The sequence below is a fragment of the Paramisgurnus dabryanus genome, chromosome 9 (genome assembly GCF_030506205.2).
Source record: "Paramisgurnus dabryanus chromosome 9, PD_genome_1.1, whole genome shotgun sequence".
Lineage (NCBI taxonomy): Eukaryota > Metazoa > Chordata > Actinopteri > Cypriniformes > Cobitidae > Paramisgurnus > Paramisgurnus dabryanus.
This window is the reverse complement of record NC_133345.1, coordinates 581,541-593,587: the sequence shown is the minus strand read 5'-3', so window position 1 is coordinate 593,587 and position 12,047 is coordinate 581,541. Positions and strand designations below refer to the sequence as shown.

General features: G+C 38.0%; 1 long non-coding RNA gene across 4 annotated transcripts; it reads right to left on the bottom strand.

The window, feature by feature from the left end:
• Positions 1 to 1,842: 1,842 nt before the first annotated feature.
• Positions 1,843 to 5,686, bottom strand: LOC135753422 (uncharacterized). Of its 4 annotated transcripts, none has more exons than XR_010533606.2 (9): positions 5,229 to 5,686; positions 4,633 to 4,689; positions 4,405 to 4,492; positions 4,076 to 4,116; positions 3,843 to 3,925; positions 3,464 to 3,542; positions 3,251 to 3,314; positions 2,718 to 2,860; positions 1,843 to 2,338 (listed from the first exon to the last, which is right to left on the bottom strand). It is a non-coding gene; the product is annotated as an uncharacterized lncRNA (long non-coding RNA). The 4 variants fall into 4 exon arrangements; XR_010533608.2 differs by having other exon boundaries at positions 2,718 to 2,829; positions 5,229 to 5,685; XR_010533607.2 differs by having other exon boundaries at positions 2,718 to 2,818; positions 5,229 to 5,665.
• Positions 5,687 to 12,047: the final 6,361 nt, after the last annotated feature.

Genomic DNA, 12,047 nt, shown 5'->3' with positions numbered 1-12,047 from the left:
CAACCTGAAATGTTGAAATCGCTTGAAAAATGCTTTTCTGAGCTGGAAATGCCTTTAAACGACATTTCTCATCATAAGAATGCCCCTGAAGGCATTTTAGGCCGAATTGGGCACTTTTGCACGAAAAGTCACAGTCCTACCTGAAATGTTGAAATCGCTTGAAAAATGCTTTTCTGAGCTGGAAATGCCTTTAAACGACATTTCTCATCATAAGAATGCCCCTGAAGGCATTTTAGGCCGAATTGGGCACTTTTGCACGAAAAGTCACAGTCCTATCTGAAATGTTGAAATCGCTTGAAAAATGCTTTTCTGAGCTGGAAATGCCTTTAAACGAAATTTCTCATCATAAGAATGCCCCTGAAGGCATTTTAGGCCGAATTCGGCACTTTTGCACGAAAAGTCACAGTCCTATCTGAAATGTTGAAATCGCTTGAAAAATGCTTTTCTGAGCTGGAAATGCCTTTAAACGACATTTCTCATCATAAGAATGCCCCTGAAGGCATTTTAGGCCGAATTGGGCACTTTTGCACGAAAAGTCACAGTCCTTTCTGAAATGTTGAAATCGCTTGAAAAATGCTTTTCTGAGCTGGAAATGCCTTTAAACGACATTTCTCATCATAAGAATGCCCCTGAAGGCATTTTAGGCCGAATTGGGCACTTTTGCACGAAAAGTCACAGTCCTATCTGAAATGTTGAAATCGCTTGAAAAATGCTTTTCTGAGCTGGAAATGCCTTTAAACGACATTTCTCATCATAAGAATGCCCCTGAAGGCATTTTAGGCCGAATTGGGCACTTTTGCACGAAAAGTCACAGTCCTATCTGAAATGTTGAAATCGCTTGAAAAATGCTTTTCTGAGCTGGAAATGCCTTTAAACGACATTTCTCATCATAAGAATTCCCCTCAGGGCATTTTAGGCCGAATTGGGCACTTTTGCACGAAAAGTCACAGTCCAACCTGAAATGTTGAAATCGTTTGAAAAATGCTTTTCTGAGCTGGAAATGCCTTTAAACGACATTTCTCATCATAAGAATGCCCCTGAAGGCATTTTAGGCCGAATTGGGCACTTTTGCACGAAAAGTCACAGTCCTACCTGAAATGTTGAAATCGCTTGAAAAATGCTTTTCTGAGCTGGAAATGCCTTTAAACGACATTTCTCATCATAAGAATGCCCCTGAAGGCATTTTAGGCCGAATTGGGCACTTTCCCAACAAACATTTGGACGTGTGATGACCGTTGAAAAGACGTCCGTTCGTCACGTCCCGTCCGCGTTGAAAAATATATCCAAAATGAAAGTTGAGCCGACGTCTTTGACGTCATCTGGCCGTGAATTACACGTCTATTCTGCACGTCCCTGGACGTCTAAATGCGCCGTCTTTTGGATGTTTAAATGTGTTCCTGCATAGTTTAAATATGTTTTAAGCCCCCATTAGCAAACATTTGGACGTTTTATGACCGTTGAAAAGACGTCCCTTCGTCACGTCCCATCACGGTTGAAAAATACCCTAAATTAAAGTTGAGCGCACGTCTTTGACGTCATTTGGCCGTGAATTACACGTCTTTTCTGCCCGTCCCTGGACGTCTAAATGTGCCGTCTTCTGGATGTTTAAATGTGTTGCTGCATTGTTTAAATGTATGCATATAAAATGAATATACACCCACTGTGTAACATCGTGAAAGGCAATCAATTGTATTGAGGTTTAACACATATTCACAAAGGTTCAAAATCGGTTCAAAATTGGTCCAGTCAGACCTGAACGTCCATAAAACGTTTTAACCACGTGTACTTCACAAACACATTAAAGAACACATTATTTGTCGCCATAACCAAAAAAGAAGCATGTTCTGATTTAGCACTTTTTATTTTTTAACCATTTAACTATAATAACAATTTCAAAACACTTTCTATAAAGGGATAGTTCACCCAAAAATTAATATTTAGTCATTTATTCCATCTCATGTTTCAAACCTGTATACCTTTCTATGTTCTGCTGAACACAAAGATATTTGAAAGAATGTTTTTAACAAAGCAGATCTCACAACCCATTACTACAATTGTAAAAAAAAAAATATTGACAGTTAATGGGTTGTGAAGTTACAAACATTCTTCAATCTTTGTGTTCAGCAGAAAATAGAAAGGTATACAGGTTTGAAACATGTGGATAAGAAAATTATAACAATTTTCCTTTTTTGGTGAACTCTCTCTTTAACACATCACAGCTGTTAGGCTTTTTTGTATCCACCACCCCCAGCTCTTCCAGGAGCGTGCTTGAGGTGGTCTGCCATAGCTGCATCTATTTCCGATTCGGTGGCATTTGGGCTCCACCTCTTCACAGCATCTGAAGGAAGAGAAGAATATGCTTCTTTTTAAAATAAATACAATTAAAATTTTGAGGTAAATGACATGCACTTACTTTCAAAATCTTTATGGTCTACAGCTAAAATGATATATTACTATTATATATATTATTGTACAAAATATGTTCTGCTTTAAATAAGTGTTAGATCAGTTGTGGGGGAAACAGCATTTGTCCCCTCCCTCTACAAAACCACTGTGGTGCCCTTGAGAAAGACCCTTAACTAGGTGTGTAACTGTCAAAAAATGAACAGGATATTTCTAATAAAGACATGTGAGCTTTGATGTCCCCTGAATAGATCAAGCATAACAATAAAAATTACATCAATATAATTACATCAAAATAACATTCCCCAAATTACCTTAAATAACATAATACAAAGGTGTGCCTTTAAAAGACTTCTTTTCCTGATGTCCACCACCCTTCATATTGAACTTTGCCATAAGACAATTTCACATCATTCTGTGAAAGAACTGTAAGATTACTTCACCTTAGACAAATAACCTAAAAGGTCAATAAATCACAATTAACAGTAATGAGCAATTGCATACAATGTTCAAACATACACTATGTGTTAACACTTCACAACTTCACTTGTTTCATCTACCAACTTCACTTGTTTCATCTACCATGTAACAAGTGCTATGAACTATATCATCATCCATAAGTTTGGGTGACAAGTAACGGCTTACACTGAAATTATGTTTTGATTTCTTGTTTTCAGTATGGCTAACTGTTTAAGTCACTACGAACATTAAAACTTCTGAACAAGTGATGTGTGACGGATTAAATCCTGAATTGAAGTAATATAAATAGCTGGGTAAATTATGGTGGTAATCAATATATATTCCTTAAATATTATGCAGGATTACACAAATCAAGAGAAATACATACCTATTCATAACGTTGTCCACGGAGTCTCTGACAGAATATCCACCAACTCAGACAGTTGCTGGACCTAAATGTGAAAACAATGGAAATAATGTTATAGAAAGATAGATGGAAATATAAATACATATTCTTTATGTCACAACTTACGCAGGTCAACTTATCAACATCTTTGATGTATTCATAATGCAAAATACACAGTCATATAGCATTTCTTACTTCTTGCATTTGAAGCTAAGGCCATAGGTGAAGAATCAGGTAGTCTCCATCCGGTAATTTTTTCGTTGTGTTACCTCACCTGTACAAATAGAGTTAATGTTATGGTAGTGTAATATTTTAACAGTTAATAACTTCACAGTATACTGCATTAGTTATGAAATCAGCTGGCTGTACTTTTAGGTCTTTGTGGTTGCAATGACAGACATTATAAGCTCTGTATTTGTAACTATTAACTCAGATTCAGATAAATTTAAATTTTTATACTCTAAGCTGTGTTGCCACTAATGTGAAATCTTGTGATGCACGATAAATCGCATGTGATATCATGCGCATCTCGTCAGTAAAGCCGGTTCCTTGATTAGTAGTAAATCACCATCACCTGGTTTCAGATGGATGCTCTCTGGGATTGGGGTGCCCACTGGTACTGGATCGTCAATCCAGAATTTGGGATTGTAGACAATACTATATAGACAATAAAAACAAAAGGTGTAAAAAATGATAAGTTATTTAAGGTAAGAAAGGACACATTAATGAATGAATAACACCATAACTGTACAATTACAAAAAATCCGCTTTAGGTGTATGACAATACACAAGAAAACAATACTATGCCTCTTTCGGTTGTCTGTAAGATGGCTGTTCATTATGTGACCCTGCGAAACAAATGACACCTTGCATGTAATTTCATTAAGTACAATAAACATACACATGCACAATGTATTTTAAAAAATACATAGTAGTGTAAAATATTAAAATAAATCACTTTTTATATCAAAGTTTGGGATATTATGTTGACATTTAGGCAAAACCCTGACTCATGGAATACATTTTTACCTATAAATGAGAATGACATTATAAAGATGGAACTGTATGCAATTTGGAGCCAAGCAATGTGTTTGTATAGTGTGGGAATGCACAAAAAAAGCATCAGTAGCACGTACACAGCATCAGTGTCACAGCTTATTCTAGGGTATAGATCAATCACACCATCTTGATACCGATGTTTACTGTCATGATGTGTGCCATCACCTGTGTAAACAAAAAAAAGTGTGTTGGACACAAAACTTGATCTTTAGAACAAACAAGGACATATGACAAATTAGAACATTAACAAATGTGTAGACTGTTTAAGCCATATCTACACAATTCATATCTACAGTTTGTCATACCTTCTTTTTTATTTGTAGAATCTACAACATCTTCATTTGGTTTGTGTTGATCTTCAACTGTAAATAAAATGAAATTGTAATGATATTTACACCACAAATAACATCTCACATTTGTTTAAGTGTATTTTCAAATGGATTGGATTTTGAATGGTTATATTTTGGAGGAGGATCTGGGTAGGACACAGTCCTTTAAACAGCTTGTTTATTTTTATTTGGATTAGGTTCTGCTTTTCCTTTGTACAAAACAAAAGCAAAGGAAGTTAATCAAACACTTACACTGAGCTTTTAATACAGAACAGTATTTAACATTTTACATCTGCAATGTTAATCATTACCATCATGCCAAATGACTTTTCTCTTTCAGATAATTTACTTTCTGAAAGAAACTCTCAAAAGGCTACATAAATAAGTTAAAGTAATAACTTTCACTATCATTAAACATACTTTATGGTATACCATGTATAAGTTCAGATTAACTTTAAGCCTACTACGTTAGCTAATTTTACGTGTGGACAATTCTGGCAACGTTTATTTCGGTTCCTTCGTCAACAAGTAAAACTTAAGCACGTTAATCAAATAATACAAAATGTACTTACCCAATAGTAGATTTTATATAATATATAGACACAACTCCTTCGTAAATTCACCCTCTCCTCGTGGCTTGCTGGCTGCACACGACGTACTTCCGGGAGAACACGTCACGTGACAACTATCTCGCGAGAAAATCTATCCTATCGCGCGATTTTGTAAAATATTTTGTTAAAACATTCTTGGCAGCGCAGTTTATGAAATTACATCCAACTCAGACCTAAATGGTAACCGGATATATACTTTCTTTACATTTATATGCATACATTTAATAATAAAGCAGGTTGTAATAATGACTAAAATGTATTGTGGCTTTGCAATCACACTGGGCACTTTAAGATTATAATTTATTTAAACAAGATAAAGTTAATATATTTACTTTGTATACAAATCGTGTATTTCATAAAGATAATTCTGTTTTTTTCCTACTAGTCTAGTCTAGACGTGTAAAAGACGTCAGTGGACATCTATTCACAACCTCTTAAAAATACTTTTTGCACTTAAATTAATTATTGCAGTATTAACCAAGGTGTAGGCACAGCATTTGCATATTTCACAATGACTTTATAGAAGGTTTATGATTTTTTATAGAGGGTCATGATGGACTACAAATGCACGTGTAAAAGACGTCACCTAGTGACGTCCTCTGACAACCGATTCACAACAGAGTATAAATATTGAAGCACACGTAGTAAAAGTCAAAGTAACAATTATACATGCAACCCCATAGAACTATAGACATGTACAAATGTATCTGAATGCATTTTTATGAAATGTTCTGTGTTACATATTTTCACCGATTTGTGCCGTCATACCGCGACTATTTTTGGCCAGGGACACGACGTTGCGGTCGGACCAATGTTTGCTGGGTTTGCACGAAAAGTCACAGTCCTACCTGAAATGTTGAAATCGCTTGAAAAATGCTTTTCTGAGCTGGAAATGCCTTTAAACGACATTTCTCATCATAAGAATGCCCCTGAAGGCATTTTAGGCCGAATTGGGCACTTTTGCACGAAAAGTCACAGTCCAACCTAAAATGTTGAAATCGCTTGAAAAATGCTTTTCTGAGCTGGAAATGCCTTTAAACGACATTTCTCATCATAAGAATGCCCCTGAAGGCATTTTAGGCCGAATTGGGCACTTTTGCACGAAAAGTCACAGTCTAACCTGAAATGTTGAAATCGCTTGAAAAATGCTTTTCTGAGCTGGAAATGCCTTTAAACGACATTTCTCATCATAAGAATGCCCCTGAAGGCATTTTAGGCCGAATTGGGCACTTTTGCACAAAAAGTCACAGTCCTACCTGAAATGTTGAAATCGCTTGAAAAATGCTTTTCTGAGCTGGAAATGCCTTTAAACGACATTTCTCATCATAAGAATGCCCCTGAAGGCATTTTAGGCCGAATTGGGCACTTTTGCACGAAAAGTCACAGTCCAACCTGAAATGTTGAAATCGCTTGAAAAATGCTTTTCTGAGCTGGAAATGCCTTTAAACGACATTTCTCATCATAAGAATGCCCCTGAAGGCATTTTAGGCCGAATTGGGCACTTTTGCACGAAAAGTCACAGTCCAACCTGAAATGTTGAAATCGCTTGAAAAATGCTTTTCTGAGCTGGAAATGCCTTTAAACGACATTTCTCATCATAAGAATGCCCCTGAAGGCATTTTAGGCCGAATTGGGCACTTTTGCACGAAAAGTGACAGTCCTATCTGAAATGTTGAAATCGCTTGAAAAATGCTTTTCTGAGCTGGAAATGCCTTTAAACGACATTTCTCATCATAAGAATGCCCCTGAAGGCATTTTAGGCCGAATTGGGCACTTTTGCACGAAAAGTCACAGTCCAACCTGAAATGTTGAAATCGCTTGAAAAATGCTTTTCTGAGCTGGAAATGCCTTTAAACGACATTTCTCATCATAAGAATGCATCTGAAGGCATTTTAGGCCGAATTCGGCACTTTTGCACGAAAAGTCACAGTCCAACCTGAAATGTTGAAATCGCTTGAAAAATGCTTTTCTGAGCTGGAAATGCCTTTAAACGACATTTCTCATCATAAGAATGCCCCTGAAGGCATTTTAGGCCGAATTGGGCACTTTTGCACGAAAAGTCACAGTCCTATCTGAAATGTTGAAATCGCTTGAAAAATGCTTTTCTGAGCTGGAAATGCCTTTAAACGACATTTCTCATCATAAGAATGCATCTGAAGGCATTTTAGGCCGAATTCGGCACTTTTGCACGAAAAGTCACAGTCCAACCTGAAATGTTGAAATCGCTTGAAAAATGCTTTTCTGAGCTGGAAATGCCTTTAAACGACATTTCTCATCATAAGAATGCCCCTGAAGGCATTTTAGGCCGAATTGGGCACTTTTGCACGAAAAGTCACAGTCCTATCTGAAATGTTGAAATCGCTTGAAAAATGCTTTTCTGAGCTGAAAATGCCTTTAAACGACATTTCTCATCATAAGAATGCCCCTGAAGGCATTTTAGGCCGAATTGGGCACTTTTGCACGAAAAGTCACAGTCCAACCTGAAATGTTGAAATCGCTTGAAAAATGCTTTTCTGAGCTGGAAATGCCTTTAAACGACATTTCTCATCATAAGAATGCCCCTGAAGGCATTTTAGGCCGAATTGGGCACTTTTGCACGAAAAGTCACAGTCCAACCTGAAATGTTGAAATCGCTTGAAAAATGCTTTTCTGAGCTGGAAATGCCTTTAAACGACATTTCTCATCATAAGAATGCCCCTGAAGGCATTTTAGGCCGAATTGGGCACTTTTGCACGAAAAGTCACAGTCCTACCTGAAATGTTGAAATCGCTTAAAAAATGCTTTTCTGAGCTGGAAATGCCTTTAAACGACATTTCTCATCATAAGAATGCCCCTGAAGGCATTTTAGGCCGAATTGGGCACTTTTGCACGACAAGTCACAGTCCTATCTGAAATGTTGAAATCGCTTGAAAAATGCTTTTCTGAGCTGGAAATGCCTTTAAACGAAATTTCTCATCATAAGAATGCCCCTGAAGGCATTTTAGGCCGAATTCGGCACTTTTGCACGAAAAGTCACAGTCCTATCTGAAATGTTGAAATCGCTTGAAAAATGCTTTTCTGAGCTGGAAATGCCTTTAAACGACATTTCTCATCATAAGAATGCCCCTGAAGGCATTTTAGGCCGAATTGGGCACTTTTGCACGAAAAGTCACAGTCCTTTCTGAAATGTTGAAATCGCTTGAAAAATGCTTTTCTGAGCTAGAAATGCCTTTAAACGACATTTCTCATCATAAGAATGCCCCTGAAGGCATTTTAGGCCGAATTGGGCACTTTTGCACGAAAAGTCACAGTCCTACCTGAAATGTTGAAATCGCTTGAAAAATGCTTTTCTGAGCTGGAAATGCCTTTAAACGACATTTCTCATCATAAGAATGCCCCTGAAGGCATTTTAGGCCGAATTCGGCACTTTTGCACGAAAAGTCACAGTCTAACCTGAAATGTTGAAATCGCTTGAAAAATGCTTTTCTGAGCTGGAAATGCCTTTAAACGACATTTCTCATCATAAGAATGCCCCTGAAGGCATTTTAGGCCGAATTGGGCACTTTTGCACGAAAAGTCACAGTCTAACCTGAAATGTTGAAATCGCTTGAAAAATGCTTTTCTGAGCTGGAAATGCCTTTAAACGACATTTCTCATCATAAGAATGCCCCTGAAGGCATTTTAGGCCGAATTGGGCACTTTTGCACGACAAGTCACAGTCCAATCTGAAATGTTGAAATCGCTTGAAAAATGCTTTTCTGAGCTGGAAATGCCTTTAAACGACATTTCTCATCATAAGAATGCCCCTGAAGGCATTTTAGGCCGAATTGGGCACTTTTGCACGAAAAGTCACAGTCCTATTTGAAATGTTGAAATCGCTTGAAAAATGCTTTTCTGAGCTGGAAATGCCTTTAAACGAAATTTCTCATCATAAGAATGCCCCTGAAGGCATTTTAGGCCGAATTCGGCACTTTTGCACGAAAAGTCACAGTCCTATCTGAAATGTTGAAATCGCTTGAAAAATGCTTTTCTGAGCTGGAAATGCCTTTAAACGACATTTCTCATCATAAGAATGCCCCTGAAGGCATTTTAGGCCGAATTGGGCACTTTTGCACGAAAAGTCACAGTCCTTTCTGAAATGTTGAAATCGCTTGAAAAATGCTTTTCTGAGCTGGAAATGCCTTTAAACGACATTTCTCATCATAAGAATGCCCCTGAAGGCATTTTAGGCCGAATTGGGCACTTTTGCACGAAAAGTCACAGTCCTATCTGAAATGTTGAAATCGCTTGAAAAATGCTTTTCTGAGCTGGAAATGCCTTTAAACGACATTTCTCATCATAAGAATGCCCCTGAAGGCATTTTAGGCCGAATTGGGCACTTTTGCACGAAAAGTCACAGTCCTATCTGAAATGTTGAAATCGCTTGAAAAATGCTTTTCTGAGCTGGAAATGCCTTTAAACGACATTTCTCATCATAAGAATGCATCTGAAGGCATTTTAGGCCGAATTCGGCACTTTTGCACGAAAAGTCACAGTCCAACCTGAAATGTTGAAATCGCTTGAAAAATGCTTTTCTGAGCTGGAAATGCCTTTAAACGACATTTCTCATCATAAGAATGCCCCTGAAGGCATTTTAGGCCGAATTGGGCACTTTTGCACGAAAAGTCACAGTCCAATCTGAAATGTTGAAATCGCTTGAAAAATGCTTTTCTGAGCTGAAAATGCCTTTAAACGACATTTCTCATCATAAGAATGCCCCTGAAGGCATTTTAGGCCGAATTGGGCACTTTTGCACGAAAAGTCACAGTCCAACCTGAAATGTTGAAATCGCTTGAAAAATGCTTTTCTGAGCTGGAAATGCCTTTAAACGACATTTCTCATCATAAGAATGCCCCTGAAGGCATTTTAGGCCGAATTGGGCACTTTTGCACGAAAAGTCACAGTCCAACCTGAAATGTTGAAATCGCTTGAAAAATGCTTTTCTGAGCTGGAAATGCCTTTAAACGACATTTCTCATCATAAGAATGCCCCTGAAGGCATTTTAGGCCGAATTGGGCACTTTTGCACGAAAAGTCACAGTCCTACCTGAAATGTTGAAATCGCTTGAAAAATGCTTTTCTGAGCTGGAAATGCCTTTAAACGACATTTCTCATCATAAGAATGCCCCTGAAGGCATTTTAGGCCGAATTGGGCACTTTTGCACGAAAAGTCACAGTCCTATCTGAAATGTTGAAATCGCTTGAAAAATGCTTTTCTGAGCTGGAAATGCCTTTAAACGACATTTCTCATCATAAGAATGCCCCTGAAGGCATTTTAGGCCGAATTGGGCACTTTTGCACGAAAAGTCACAGTCCTTTCTGAAATGTTGAAATCGCTTGAAAAATGCTTTTCTGAGCTGGAAATGCCTTTAAACGACATTTCTCATCATAAGAATGCCCCTGAAGGCATTTTAGGCCGAATTGGGCACTTTTGCACGAAAAGTCACAGTCCTATCTGAAATGTTGAAATCGCTTGAAAAATGCTTTTCTGAGCTGGAAATGCCTTTAAACGACATTTCTCATCATAAGAATTCCCCTCAGGGCATTTTAGGCCGAATTGGGCACTTTTGCACGAAAAGTCACAGTCCAACCTGAAATGTTGAAATCGTTTGAAAAATGCTTTTCTGAGCTGGAAATGCCTTTAAACGACATTTCTCATCATAAGAATGCCCCTGAAGGCATTTTAGGCCGAATTGGGCACTTTTGCACGAAAAGTCACAGTCCTACCTGAAATGTTGAAATCGCTTGAAAAATGCTTTTCTGAGCTGGAAATGCCTTTAAACGACATTTCTCATCATAAGAATGCCCCTGAAGGCATTTTAGGCCGAATTGGGCACTTTTGCACGAAAAGTCACAGTCCTACCTGAAATGTTGAAATCGCTTGAAAAATGCTTTTCTGAGCTGGAAATGCCTTTAAACGACATTTCTCATCATAAGAATGCCCCTGAAGGCATTTTAGGCCGAATTGGGCACTTTTGCACGAAAAGTGACAGTCCAACCTAAAATGTTGAAATCGCTTGAAAAATGCTTTTCTGAGCTGGAAATGCCTTTAAACGACATTTCTCATCATAAGAATGCCCCTGAAGGCATTTTAGGCCGAATTGGGCACTTTTGCACGAAAAGTCACAGTCTAACCTGAAATGTTGAAATCGCTTGAAAAATGCTTTTCTGAGCTGGAAATGCCTTTAAACGACATTTCTCATCATAAGAATGCCCCTGAAGGCATTTTAGGCCGAATTGGGCACTTTTGCACGAAAAGTCACAGTCCTACCTGAAATGTTGAAATCGCTTGAAAAATGCTTTTCTGAGCTGGAAATGCCTTTAAACGACATTTCTCATCATAAGAATGCCCCTGAAGGCATTTTAGGCCGAATTGGGTACTTTTGCACGAAAAGTCACAGTCCAACCTGAAATGTTGAAATCGCTTGAAAAATGCTTTTCTGAGCTGGAAATGCCTTTAAACGACATTTCTCATCATAAGAATGCATCTGAAGGCATTTTAGGCCGAATTCGGCACTTTTGCACGAAAAGTCACAGTCCAACCTGAAATGTTGAAATCGCTTGAAAAATGCTTTTCTGAGCTGGAAATGCCTTTAAACGACATTTCTCATCATAAGAATGCCCCTGAAGGCATTTTAGGCCGAATTGGGCACTTTTGCACGAAAAGTCACAGTCCTATCTGAAATGTTGAAATCGCTTGAAAAATGCTTTTCTGAGCTGAAAATGCCTTTAAACGACATTTCTCATCATAAGAATGCCCCTG